Genomic DNA, 12,666 nt, shown 5'->3' with positions numbered 1-12,666 from the left:
AAAAATACAAAAAACTGTCAACACCAAAAATCTGTATTTTTATTAACAGTGATGATTTTCCAGATATTTGCTGATATTTAAAAGAAAAAACACAGATATTAGGAATAAAAAGTCAATAACTCTTTATGCTGTTACTATGGAGCGATCAAACAGAATTTAATGAATAAACGACACCAGTTCCAGTCATTCTACATAAAGGCTGTTTATCTCAAAGGTTTCTGGTTTTTATTTTGTTTGTTTTTTACAGTAAAGATAAAGTTTTATCATGTAAATATATTTAGAGTTTGTGACAATTAACTGAACTTACAGAACTTTTATGAAGTGAAATTAGAGACGTTACATCAGAAGTGTTGAATGAACGAGTTTTCATGAGTGAAGAATATCCATAAACTGGTAATACGTCAGAATGCAGGCGGTCCTCAGCTTACAGCGTCCTCAACCTACAGCGTTTCATCGTTCTGACTCTGCTCTAAAGTTTCCTCTCTGTAATATAAAGTCAGAGGAAGCTCCCAGATGTTTGCAGGCAGACGCTAACTCCAGATCAAACATTCATCTGTGTGACATTTTCAACAGAAAGTCAAAGCTGTTCTGGTGTTATCTGGTCTGATTCCTGTTCTGTCTGCTGCTGCTTCTCATCATTTTTCTGTTTAATGGGGCAAAGAGCAGCAGGAGGAACGTCTGATGGATCTGAGACCCAAATGAAACTACGAGGTGAAGGAAAATCTGGAAAAATATGATTTTTTAGAGTCAAAACTTCACAGGATGGAGAGAGACGGTCCAGTAAAAGCAGAAGAAAACAGAGTTCATGTTGGTGAATGTCACGATCTACCGCTGCACGAGGCGTTGATGGACCATCAGTAAAGTGTCCTGATGCGGTACGACGAGGTTTTTATAAAGAATCATTATTAAAGCAAACAGGTTTTCAGTGCAGGAGTCTTTAAGTCAGGGGTGTCAAACTCAGTTCCTGGAGGTCCACTATCCTCTATGTTCTAGATGTTTCCTTCTTCCATCACACCTGATTCAAATGATCAGCTCATCATCAAGCTCAGCAGAAGCCTGATAACGAGCCTGATCATTTGAATCAGGTGTGTTGGAAGAAGGAAACATCTAAAACAAGCAGGACAGTGGACCTTGACACCCCTGCTTTGACTGGTTCTGTTCTCTACAAATCCACATTGATCATCACCAGCATTTAAAAAGTGAAGCAGATTCTGAAAACCTTTAAGGATATTTAAAGTGCAGTGTCTCCTTAGTGTCATGGTTTTCTGGGCTTGATAAGCAAATAATACGTGTTCTTTTCTGACTGATACTCAGAGCTGTAGCTCCGTTCTCTGACAGTTATTGATCACATGCTGGTGTTCATTGATAGAAAATCAATACTGATGGCAGAAACAGATCTAAACCCACACGAGCCGTCACTCAGTCTATTGTTTAATTTATACTTCTAAAAGCTTCTCTAAAAGATTCCCAGGCAGTTTCTGGGTGTTTTTTTTATTATTTATTCCTTATTCTGGTGAATTTTTCTGACAGAAATTCACATCAACGACCACAAAAGAGTTGAAAAAGTTAAACGGAAGTTTCCGGTTCTCATAAATTTATCTTTTAGTAAATTTTCACAAAACAACACGGCTGATAAACTCTGAATAAACTTAAAAAACGATAAAAGCCCAGAACTTCCTTCTGCCTTTCTACACTTCTGTGATGCTCCTTGGTTCCTAATTTGGGGATTTTCTTGTTCCTTTCTGTCTTTTTATTCACTAAAACCAGGAGCAGAGTGGATTTTTCTGAACTCCTGTCCTCCACTCATTCTGCTGTCAAACCTCATGTTGAGCTGCCTCTCATCACCAATCGCTCTGATTGACTTTCCTCGCTCTCCTTCACGCCCGTCTGCCTCCATCAGACGCTGGATGCTGACGCTGGTCCATCACCTTGCTGGAGGCCATGGGTGGGTTATCGGGTTGGTTTTAGGGCGGCTGGTCCTCCCCGGCCCTCAGTGTGCCCACAACCTGCCATCCTGGTCCTAAAGTCCCAGACTGAACCTCCTCCGTCCTGATCAGGAGCTCCCTGCATCTTCACCGGTAAGATCCACCAGATCAGAGGTTTTAGGCTTCAACCTGCTAAACGCGTGCTATCTTTGTTGGGTTTTAAAAGATCGTCCTGAATTCAGAGAGACGACAAAAGACAACATTCATCAAAGCAGAAACTTGTAAAAACAGAAGAATTGTTGGATTTTCATCTTAAACTTCAGGGAAATTCACCAAATCTGAGCTCAGAATTCTGATATTTCATCACATCTCATTTTAAAAAATCACCAAAAATAAAACATTTGATTGAATCAGATTCTATAAAAAACAAAAAAATTCTTCAATCATTGCTGACAATTTCACGTCAGACCGGCTCGTTTGTGATTGACGGTTATGTGACTAAAATTCTGTGATTTTTACAAAGAACGGCTCAGAAACAGAGAACAGAGGAGAAAGTTGTTGGACATCCATCCAGCTTCCTACAGCTGAGCAGAAACTCTAAACGGGCTTTAAAAACGTAAAGACAGTAAAATATCTGTACTGTGAAAAAAGGAAAGTCAGCTTTTATACAGACCTTCATTTTATCATGTGTGACTTCTGGTTTTTGTCTGACAGATTAACCGTATTTAAGCTTAAAAGGTTCATATTTTGGTCTTCTAAGTTTGTTTTGCTGCACGTTTCTGAGTTATTTTATTCCTGCTTGTTCTGTTTCCTCGGAGCAGCAGGATTTCATGTTAAAATGAAAAATGAACCCACAGTGAGTAAAAATGTGACAAAAAGCAGAGGGTTTATCGTGTAAAGCGTTCACAGTCCATCAAACAGCGTTAACCAGACTGAGGCAGCCCTCAGAGGAAGCAGCACATTCAGCACTAACCAGCATCACACTCAGTTCTACGAGGACGTTACGTAAACCAGCCGGCTTTCAGTGGCTTCCACCACTCGTGGGTTTTTCCTTCTGGTTTTGAAGGTGAGCCAACGCCGTGGTTGGAATACAGAACAGATTTTACCCCACGCTCGTTATCTGCCTCTCCTGATCCAAAGTGGAGCAGATTTAATGCTCTATTTGTAGTTCATCCCATGGGCCATTTTACAGTCGGGTGGTTGGGTTGTATAGGTGCAAACATTCAGAACATATTGGCAGCCTCGTCACAAAGCCTGGATGTTTGCTTTGAGAGCATCTGTCAGATGAAAACAGTTGATAATGAGGAGATGCTTGTTGTTCATTGTGTCCCTGGCCCTAATCCAGCCCTACTGTCCCTTAAACCGCTGCCTCCAACCCTAATAATGTCAGATTAAGCTCTGCACAACAGTCCATCTGACACTGGATTTGTGCTCGATTGGAAAATCTGGACGGGTCGCCTCCAAAGCTCCGTAATTCATCAGATTAAAGAGCTGCAGAGGACGTGTGTTTGATGCTGGTTCAGGTGTTTGTTTGCACCGGAAAGTTCCTCAGTCGTCCCGAGTCTCTTCGTTTCTGTATCTGTGATGGCAATGAGGACGGTCTGCTGCTCGCCCTGGAGGCTCCGGCCCCGATTCGCACCGCCCCGTGCCCAGACGTGGCCCTCCACGCCGGCGTGCCTCGCTGGTCATGCCCCCTTTTGTTGCAGATGAGCGAGGGGGGAGGTTTGGGCGACGGTCGCCCAGATTACGCCTCGTCTTACGGCCTATTTACAGTCCGACTGCAAACCGAGCTCCCGTCACTGGGGAGTCATTTCATCATATCATTTCGTCACGTGTCGGTCACGTGACCCGGCGCCGCCGACCAATCGGGCGACGGGATTCGTCCTGGGCAGAGCAAAAGGAAGAAAAAAAGCCAGTTCCCTTTGCGATTTTTAATCTTGCAACGGTGAAAGTGATCGTCAGCGGCGGCGTCCAGCTCCACACCAAGGTAAACGCTCATTTTCACTTTTCTGCTAAGAACGATTCCCTCTAACGCACAATTTATACGCAAACGCTGAAATATTTGACTTGCAGAAGCATCAAAAACTTGAAAATCAGGTCGGCATCAATAATTAATTAACTTGATAACTTTACAGACATCCCAGAATAATCGTTAACGTGATAATCAGCTGTGACACAAGTTATCGACTCGCCGTCTGAGGGGAAGTTTTTGGGAAGTTAACCTCGGGGTGCCGACGTTTCCCGCAGCTAATTTTACGCTCAGTCGATTTTTTTCTCTGCTTTCTGTGTTTGGTTTTTATTGTTCAGAGGAAGAACTGTGAAGCCGCTCTGACCTTTTCCTCTGACGGTCAGACGAACTGATACCTCAGTCCAGATCATTATTCCAATTATCGTCACGCTGATATTAGCGCCGCTGATGGCCTGATTCTCCACCAAAAAATGTCACTCGTCATTATCTCAGGAGCTCAGCGATGTTCTTGAAGTAATTTCTTTGTTTGGGTGGAACGCTGGCTGGAATTTGTGATTAAAGTCGTACGAATTTGTGGTGAGAAAAGCGGAGCAGCAAGAGAAGAACTCTGCAGCAGAACGGGGGGAAGAGCTTGAGTTTAGCGCTGCTGATGGCCCGATTCTCCACCAAAAATTTCACTCCTTACCTCAGGAGATCATTGCTGGTCTCTAAATAATGTCTTTGTTTGGGTGGAAGCTCGGCTGGATTCGTGGTTAAAGTCGTATGAATTTGGGGTGAGTGATGGGGAAGAACTCTGCGGCAGAGCAGAGGAAGAGCTTCTGGTGTGGAAGCCATGACTTTGTGACAAGCGCTGATCTCACATTACAAATTGTGGCAAATCTAAAATGGCCGACTTATCGCTGGGCTGTTAGCGTTCACAACATGGTGACCCCCCGCCACCGCCGACAAACGCTCTGACCGTTTCAGGCGACCGCACGGGAGTCTGCGAGCGACTTCTGAAGTGTTCTTGGGCGCTGTGCGGTGCGCCTGGTCGCGGTGGAGGGTTTGATCGTGATTGGGGCTGAGCGATCAGGACGCTGGGCGGCTGATGAGGGCTGACAGCTCTGGAGTCCGCTGTCATAGCGGCGTAGAGGAAGGCCGGCCGGGTGGACGCCCCCCTCCCCGACTCCACCGCCAACAACAAAAGCCAGACGAGACGAGAGCTGCTCATATACCAGGAAAACCTCGGAGCCGACTCCTCTCTGCTCCTGACAGCAATTATTCGTCCTCTTTGCTGTTGCTCTGCTCGGCTCAAACTTTTCCTCCGTTTTGTTTCCGAATCGTTTGTTTCCAGGTCACCCTCTGAGCTCCCCCTCCGCTGCCCTACATGTTCGCTAATTTCCCCTTTGTTCGTCCCTAATTGGAGCACAAACACGTCCAGCAGAGAACATATTGGCTTCATTACAGAGAAACCTTAAAGTGCTGCCTGACGAACAGCTGCACACATCTGTCCAGTCCTTCTACAGCACACTAATCATCATTAACAGGATGGAAATTTAGTTTATGATGAAGCAAAATGCAGAAAAAAGGCACATTTTTGGTAGATTTCGGTCCATAACTGCTGTCAAATCAATGAGAATCTATGCAAAGAAGCAACTTAGGATTTACAAGATACATTTCTGAAATAAAGTTAAGAGAAAAACACTAAAACTTCAGGACAACGAGGAGCCAGTAAAACATATTCGTCTTGGAGGAAGGATATTTGATCAAATATATGATTAAATAATCAAGTTTTGGAGACAAAATGGTGATCAATCCTCAGAAATGCTTCATAATATGTCAGATATTCACGTGGGGGAGCAAAAGTGGCTGATTTAAAACATAAAAACTACATAAAACCTGAGGAACTACATTACATTCATTATTTACAGATCTGTGTTGCCACTTTGTCCATTATTTTATAAATCTGTCGATTAGTTTTTCTGTTCTATGAAGTGTCAGAAAATTAAGAAAAATGTCCCCAAAGCCCAAAATGACAAATTTACTGTCAAAGAGGAGAAAAGAAATCAGAAAATATTCACATTTAAGAAGCCAAAATGAGAGAATTTTTCCTTTTTTCTCAAAACAATGACTGAAACTGATTAATCGATTAGTTGTTTGGTCAACAAAATGTCAGAATATCGCAAAAAATGTTGATCTAAAGCCCCAAAAATACAATTATAAATGTCTTTTTTGGTCCACAAACCCAGGAAGACAGAAACTTTGTTTAAAGGTTGTTGCTAGAGGTACGGACCCGTACCCGTAGCCTGTGGACTACGGATACGGCACTTGCCATTTGCCAATCAGATACGCGAGATCTGGTCACGTGACTCCCGGTAGACGCTAGCGGTACGGACCCGTAGCATCGGTACTACAGGTACGGACCCTAAACCTGACCCTAACACTAACCCTAACCTTAACCTTTGCTTACCTTTCAACAGTTTGCAGTGGTTAGCAGCTTCTTGACTCGCGAGACTCGCGTACGGGTCCGTATCTGTCTGGCAAATGGAAAGTGCCATATCCGTAGCCTGCGGATACGGACCCGTATAAAGTGTCAGAAAATGGTGAAAAATGCTGAAAAAGATTAAAATATCTTGCTTTGTCCAACTTTATCCAGTTTACCGCCACAGAGCAGGAATAAATAAAAAAAATATTCAATCTGCAATCAGAGGATTTTAATTCTTTTCTTTGATTTCTGAAAAAGAGACATTTACTCAAACCAATTAATCGATTAGTTGTTTGATCGATTAAATGTCCAAAAACAATGAAAAGCGTCAATGAATGTTTCTTGAAAGCCCAACATTATAAATTCTCATAAAGAAAGAAAGAAAACAGAAAATATTCACATTTAAGAAGCAGGCAACTGAGAATATTCTAATTTTTTTCCTCAAAAATCAACTCAAACCGACTAATTGATTCGTTGTTTGGTCGATTCAATGTCAGCAAATGGTGACGAATCAAATATTAACATTTAAAAAGCGTCAATCGGAGAATTTAAACCTTTCTTCTTTAAAAAAATGAATCAACCTTATTGAGCGACTATCAGAACAACTAACAATTAATGCAACTAATTGATTAATTGATTAATCGATTATTCGCTGCAGCTCTGTCGGATAATTTCAAAGATTGAAAATGAAATGTTGATGAAAAGCTGACATATAAACGGGTCAAAGGGTTCACAGTCTGCATGTATCATCATATTGAAGGCAGTAAAATGATTCATTATCTCATTTTAAACACATTTTTCATTTCCTCTGGTAAACTGGATTCCTCCGTCCTTTAGACTCGTGGTGTAAATATTAAAACGCTGTTCTGAAGCTCCAGATTGAGGCTGAGAGCGTTCGACCTGCAGGGTTTTATATGAAACGTCATAATGACATATCTGCAGACATGGATTAGGACGAACAGATGACAGAGAGGCTTTGGAGCAGATTAGACCGCCGGCTTCCATTTAATGATTTTCTTTACAAAATTTCACCGTTTCTGTGATTCCAGTCAGAGCTGCAGTCCTCCGGGTGCATTTTAAAGCTGTTTTTAGGTTTAACTGAGAGGAAACGCTCAGGAAATAACACCAAGACTGAGTTCATCCATCAATCAGCAAATGCAAAACAGCTGCAGCTCCTGAATTCTACATTTAAACTCATAAGAGCAGCGAAGGATCAGTTTTTAACACGGAAAACCTGCAGAAACCCACTGAAGAAAGAGTCTGGTGCATTTCAAAGAGTTTTCTGACCTTGTGGAGTGAAGAAACTTAACTGTGCTCAGAAATAAATAAAACAAATAATAAATAAAAAGCTTTAATCCGGCAGCCAGAACATGTGTTTAATACGACAACGTTCAAAAACTGTAAAAGCAGCAGATAATATAGAATAAAATAATAATATTTTAACTGATTTAAATACAGTAAAACTAATTATTATTGTCACAAAACTCTGTTAATATCAATAATTTAAGAAAAAATACCAATAAATTGATTAGTAATGTAAAAACATTGATAGTTTGTATTTTTCTTTTATATAACAGTAAATATCTGTAAAATAAATAAATTTATGCTGATTTAAAAGCAGCAAAACATAACGAGGGTGTATTCTAAAATATTAAATGTAAATTTAGATATTTTTCTGTTTTATAATTAGTTATTATCTTTAGTTTAGCAGAACACAGAAGTCTGTAAAATAGCAATAAATTGCCCCCAAAACATTACAGTTGAAAACTGCTCAAGAAAATGCAGATTTTCTAAAATTAAAAACACATATAGTTTTGTCCAGGTTTTGTTTGTACGGTTAACATGTAAATTACTTCTTTTTCTGTGATTTTACTTGTTATATTTTTTTCTTAAAAAACAAATAAAACCTGTAAAATAACACAAAAATTGCTTAAAAATGTTTATTTATTTAAAAAAGGATTTATCAGTATTTTATATAATTTTTGTTTCAAGTAACAACAAACATCTGCATATTAATATTTCTGACTTAAATACAATAAAAATTATGTAATCTTAAAGGTAAATATTGGAAAAGAACAGAATAATATTTTTTAAAAATGTTGATTTTTGATGGTTTTTAAGGTTAACATGTAAATTAATCATTTTTTTATTGTCTGCAGAATAACTAAACAAGAAAAATTTGTAAAATGACACTAAAGTGGACTAAATTCACATCAAAACTGTTGGATTTTTACAGTGGTTGTGATCAATGACCAGCTTCTCACCAAAAGCAACTTCAAAATGCCCCAAAATGTTGTTTTTTATCGTTTCCTGAGTGTTTCTGCATCGTTTCCAGGTCAGTGCATCTTTTCCTCGTTTTAGAAAAACATAAAGGAGGTTCAGGTTCTTCAAGAGAGCAGAGATGGACCGAATGAGGAGGAGGAGGAGGAGGAAGAAGAAGAAGAGGAGGAGGAGGAGGAGGAGGAGGAGGAAGAGGAGGAAGAAGAAGAAGAGGAGGAGGAGGAGGAGGAGGAGGAGGAAGAGGAGGAAGAAGAAGAAGAGGAGGAGGAGGAAAAGAAGAGGAGGACGAGGAGTAGGAGGAGGAGGAGGGGAGTCATTTTGTGCGTTGACCAGCCGAGCGTAAAGCGTGATTAATTCAGGAGCCGCCATAGAGGAAGAGGAGGAGGAGGAAGAGGAGGCCAGCAGCGAAGAGGATGACCCAGTTTCCCCGTCAGATGTCAGGAAACATCCCCAACATCCCTCCATCCCTGTAGAAGGAGAACCAGAGGATCTGCAGGAGAACCTCAGCGTTTTAAAGGGTTCTAAGAGCAGTCTGGAGGAGTCAGAAAGAGGCCGCTGGATGGAGGTTTTTAGCCAGCGGAAACGATGATTCATGAGGCCTTGACCCACTTCTACTGTGCAACAGGAAGTAGAATCTGACCTCCATCATCTACAGTTTAATGACCTCCATCATCAACAGTTTAATGACCTCCATCATCTACAGTTTAATGACCTCCATCATCTACAGTTTAATGACCTCCATCATCAACAGTTTAATGACCTCCATCATCTACAGTTTACTGACCTCCATCATCTACAGTTTACTGACCTCCATCATCTACAGTTTAATGACCTCCATCATCAACAGTTTAATGACCTCCATCATCTACAGTTTAATGACCTCCATCATCTACAGTTTACTGACCTCCATCATCAACAGTTTAATGACCTCCATCATCTACAGTTTAATGACCTCCATCATCAACAGTTTAATGACCTCCATCATCTACAGTTTACTGACCTCCATCATCTACAGTTTAATGACCTCCATCATCAACAGTTTAATGACCTCCATCATCTACAGTTTAATGACCTCCATCATCTACAGTTTACTGACCTCCATCATCAACAGTTTAATGACCTCCATCATCTACAGTTTACTGACCTCCATCATCTACAGTTTAATGACCTCCATCATCTAGTTTACTGACCTCCATCATCTACAGTTTAATGACCTCCATCATCTAGTTTACTGACCTCCATCATCAACAGTTTACTGACCTCCATCATCTACAGTTTAATGACCTCCATCATCTACAGTTTAATGACCTCCATCATCTAGTTTACTGACCTCCATCATCAACAGTTTACTGACCTCCATCATCTACAGTTTAATGACCTCCATCATCTACAGTTTAATGACCTCCATCATCTACAGTTTAATGACCTCCATCATCTAGTTTACTGACCTCCATCATCAACAGTTTACTGACCTCCATCATCTACAGTTTACTGACCTCCATCATCTACAGTTTAATGACCTCCATCATCTACAGTTTAATGACCTCCATCATCTACAGTTTAATGACCTCCATCATCTACAGTTTACTGACCTCCATCATCTGTTTAATGACCTCCATCATCTACAGTTTAATGACCTCCATCATCAACAGTTTAATGATCTCCATCATCTACAGTTTAATGACCTCCATCATCTGTTTAATGACCTCCATCATCTACAGTTTAATGACCTCCATCATCTGTTTAATGATCTCCATCATCTACAGTTTAATGACCTCCATCATCTGTTTAATGACCTCCATCATCTACAGTTTAATGACCTCCATCATCAACAGTTTAATGACCTCCATCATCTGTTTAATGACCTCCATCATCTACAGTTTAATGACCTCCATCATCAACAGTTTAATGATCTCCATCATCTACAGTTTAATGACCTCCATCATCTGTTTAATGACCTCCATCATCTACAGTTTAATGACCTCCATCATCAACAGTTTAATGATCTCCATCATCTACAGTTTACTGACCTCCATCTGGAAAACAAAGACAACTAGATGAGCCCTCAGAGGGCAGAACTACGCCCTCTGCTGGCGAAAACCCTGCCCTCCCTATACAACTGATGCAATATGTATCAATTTTGATCATCGTACGTATCTCCCTCCCTACTTGATCTGCTGACCTGTAACTTCACAACTGAGCAGGGGACCTTAGACTGATCTTCAGTGCCAAGTTTGATCATCCTGACTTCAGCGGTTGCAGAGATATCGGACCGGACATAGCCACATACATACATACATACATACATACTTACTCAGCCAGATACCGCACCGAACGCAATAACCCCGCTGACGTACCCATCGGGCATGGTTAATGAAGCTTTTGGGGTTTACTGTGCAAAGTATAAAACACTAAAAAGGAAGAAACATGGAATGAAAGTCTCGTCTTTGAGCCTCTTTTTCCTCATTCTAGTCTCAAGTTTTCATCAGGAGCTTCAGTCCTGCTGAAGGTTCCTTCTTTATATTGGAAAACTCAAAAAATACTGAAAAAAAGCAGGAAATAGGCCTGTAAAATAATGTTTTATCTGATTGAAACACATTAAAAGTGTGTATGCTTATAGGGACAGCCTGAAAAGGAACAAATTAATATTTGTAAAAATACTGATTATTATTTGTGGGCATAATTTATGGATTTGACTGCAAAAAATCTATATTTATTAACTAGATTTTACCAGATACTATCTGCAGTTTAACTTTATTTAATTTGAAAAAACAGATTCCTATTTTGAAACAACAGCAAATATCTGTAAAATCATGCTTTAATTTTTTTTTACTGATTTCAGTACATAGTTTTATTCATTGGTTTAATTTATTATATTTCATGCAAAATATAGAATAATATAAATAGATTTTTTTAAACAAGTGTAACTTTAAGAATTATGTTCATAATACAAAAAAAAATAAGTGATTACATTTTTAAGAATTGCTGTAATTGCTAATTAAATATGATTTCATTTTAAAAAGGAAAATGTGTTTTAAACTGTTATGAAAATGTATGTATTATTTTTAATACACAATATTTTTAATGGAAAAATATCTGTAAAATTACAGTTTATTATTATTTTTATTATTTTAATATATTTTTTCAAATAATGAATATGTTTTTTTACAGATTTATGTACAGATTTTTTTATTGATTGGTTTAATTTAATGTATTTTGTGCAAAATAAAGAACAGTTATTTATTTTGTAATTTAATAAAACTGGAAAAATGTTTAAAATAAATTTGACAAACTTATGGATTATTTTTAATATACATTATTAAAATATCTGCAAATATAATAATTATTATTTTGAAAAATGTAAATAAATATTTGTTTAAAAATCTATATTTTCACTGATTTAAATACAGTAAAATTTAATTTTTATTTCACATTTTAAGATCTTAAACTACTATTAGTAAAATACAGATTTGTGATGTGACATTATTTACAGATTTGTCTGTTTAAGGAGTAAATTAAACCATTTATTCTGTAATTTAACAAATGGAAACTCTGCACAGACGGAGGCTCTTTTAAACATCTAAACATCTATCTGCTGGTTTCTGGAGCAGATTCTGGAATGATTCTCATCTTTAAACACCTTTATTCCTCTTTCTGCCTCAACTTTCATCATCGGCTTCAATCCTGCTGCAATCTTGGAGGTTTGTTCCCTTTTTTTTGCCCCAGCAGAGAACCTGCACCGCTGGCCTCGGTCTTAAACCCGGATTAAGGCTTTTATGTAATCTGGTCTCTCTGGAGATTGGAGAGACAGCTGGCAGCAGAATCCTGTTCTTATCTGTCAACCTCCTCTGGCCTCCAACCAGCATCAGCCGTAGATTAGAGGCCGAATGTGGACAGAAAAGCACCACGATCACTGCATGTCTACTTTAATGTAAAGATAGAAGCAGTTAAACGGTAAAAAACAACCAGTTTACTGCATGTCTGCTTTAAGGTAAAGATAGAAGCAGTTAAACGGTAAAAAAACAACC

General features: G+C 39.2%; 1 protein-coding gene across 1 annotated transcript in view; it reads left to right on the top strand.

The window, feature by feature from the left end:
* The first annotated feature begins 3,845 nt into the window (after positions 1–3,845).
* LOC110957773 (poly(rC)-binding protein 3-like) overlaps positions 3,846–12,666 on the top strand; it is a 28,346-nt gene continuing 19,525 nt past the window's right edge. The window contains exon 1 of the mRNA XM_022203969.2: positions 3,846–3,912. The gene's annotated coding sequence lies outside the window, so the exon portion shown is untranslated. The remainder of the gene's footprint in view (positions 3,913–12,666) is intronic.

The sequence above is a fragment of the Acanthochromis polyacanthus genome, chromosome 22, assembly GCF_021347895.1.
Source record: "Acanthochromis polyacanthus isolate Apoly-LR-REF ecotype Palm Island chromosome 22, KAUST_Apoly_ChrSc, whole genome shotgun sequence".
Classification (NCBI taxonomy): domain Eukaryota; kingdom Metazoa; phylum Chordata; class Actinopteri; family Pomacentridae; genus Acanthochromis; species Acanthochromis polyacanthus.
Note: the sequence above shows the minus strand (reverse complement) of the source record. Positions and strands in the feature narration are given on the sequence as shown.